This window comes from Crocuta crocuta, unplaced genomic scaffold (genome assembly GCF_008692635.1).
Source record: "Crocuta crocuta isolate KB4526 unplaced genomic scaffold, BGI_CrCroc_1.0 scaffold27, whole genome shotgun sequence".
Classification (NCBI taxonomy): Eukaryota; Metazoa; Chordata; class Mammalia; order Carnivora; family Hyaenidae; genus Crocuta; species Crocuta crocuta.
In genome coordinates, this window is record NW_027532250.1 from 4,437,393 (window position 1) to 4,439,389 (window position 1,997).

Genomic DNA, 1,997 nt, shown 5'->3' on the forward strand with positions numbered 1-1,997 from the left:
GCCTGCGGGCCCGCCGCCGAAGGTGAGGCTGGGGGGCTGCGAGGGGACCCTGGGGCCCCGGGAAGGTGAGCTGGGGCAGACGGCCGGGTGGTGGACCCTGGGCCTGGGGCTGCGGAGGGTCGGGGATGGACAGACCCTGGCCCCGGGGCCCCTGTGCCCTCCAGGCCGAAGGGCACGCTCACTGCCCGCAGCCAGCTCACGGTGCTGGTCAGGCCCCGGGGCGCCCTGGGCGGTGCTGGCTGAAGCCCTTCGGAGCCTGGCCCCGCCTGGCCCTTTGCCTGAGGGCGCGGTCAGTCAGCGGGCAGTGTCCCCACAAGCCGGTGGCAGGTGCACTGTGAGCCGCTAGAAGCCCGGGTCTCCTGCCTGCCAGGAGCAGCAAGTATGAGAACCCGGGTGGACATTCCTTTGATGCCAGCGCTCTAGAATCATAGTCTTTGTTACACGCTCAGTGTGTTTAAAGCATCACCCTCTTTCCATGTGGACAATTTTTGTTTTTAATGATTAAGTGTTTTGTTTAGATTTGGTCTTTTTTCATCTTTTTGAAATTCTGAATCCTGCAAGGTTAGCAAGTCGTTATATTCCTGCGTCTTGTAATCCCTTCACACACCAAGCGCGCATATACAGCATCGTGCGTCTGAATGTTATCATCAACACAGCGTAAACATTTAAGCAACAGATACATTTCACATCAAAGAGGCTCTGTGCATCCCATGACCCAGGGGAAAGCAAACATGGGAACGCCATTTCAGCAGTTACTGTTGATCGGATCAATGTAGTTAATTTGTTTCAGACCCGTCATAGATTTTCCCTAAGACATCCCTGAAGAGACAAAGGACAAAAACCGTTTTTCCTATATGGACCAAGTGTTAAAGTCGAAGATTAGTTTGGAGCTCTCCCCATGGAAAAATGTAAAACCCCTACTTCCTTTTGGCCTCTTCCCCTTGGAGGCGTGTGTTATCTGGACAGGCAAAGAGGCCGATGACCGCGTACCGGGGAGCCGGCCCACACGAGGCAGCCCTAGTTATGCCCCTTGTTTTTGTCGGTTATCAGCCCCGCTGGTTTGTGCAGCCCCAGAGAGAGAGCCATTTTCAAACCTCGCAGTTTGGGGGCGCCTGGGTGGCTCAGTCGGTTAAGCGTCTGACTTTTGCTCAGGTGTTGATCTCGCGATTCGTGGGTTCGAGCCCCGCGTCGGGCTCTGTGCTGACAGCTCAGAGCCTGGAACCTGCTTCATATTCTGTGTCTCCCTCTCTCTGACCCTCCCCGTCTCGCGCTGTCTCTTTCTCTGTCTCTCAAAATAAAAAAAAACCATAAAAAATTAAAAACCTCTCAGTTTGTATTAATTTTAAATTAAGGGGTCTGTGTGGTAACAGTACTCTTATCAAGGGTGGGTTGATGCCAATTGATACGGTAGGGAGAGCTAATTTTAAAACCATTGCTTTCACGCATTCCACTGAATTTTATAAATCTTGTGATGAAATACTAATTTTTACAGCCTTTTGATTGAAAGTGTCTATTTTTCTCCCCTATCGGCTGTTAAAATGGACGCGAGTCAAAACTTTGCCTTTACTTGAAGAGTAAGAGCTCTGTGTTGCAAGTAAAAGCCTTTTTTCATAAAAATCAGAATTTTCCCCCCTCTTCCCCANTTACTAATGTCATTCTTACTAGTGGCAGCATGGTACTCAGATAGTTTCAGCTTTCGTGATTTAAAATTCTCTGCTAGCAAGTGTCCTCAAGGCACTTAAAACATTCCAGTTTTAACTTTGCCACGCTGTATGCTCCTGGTCTGTTCTGATCACACCACCCGTCAGGGAATTGTGAAAGTTCACCTCTGACAACCCATATACATCTTAGTAATTTTAAACCTCTTTTTATGTTTTCTTTCTCTTTTTCAATCAGGAAAAAGGCCTGTGTCTTATCAACACTTACCTAGCAGCATGCTACAAAAGAGAAACTATGAGAATTTTATTGGGAATGCACATTATCGACCAAATGATAAA

At 48.8% G+C, this 1,997-nt stretch overlaps 1 non-coding gene across 1 annotated transcript; it reads left to right on the forward strand.

The window, feature by feature from the left end:
• The first annotated feature begins 1,110 nt into the window (after positions 1-1,110).
• On the forward strand, positions 1,111-1,195 carry TRNAK-UUU (transfer RNA lysine (anticodon UUU)). The gene has a single exon. It is a non-coding gene; the product is annotated as a tRNA-Lys (tRNA).
• The last annotated feature ends 802 nt before the right edge of the window (positions 1,196-1,997 follow it).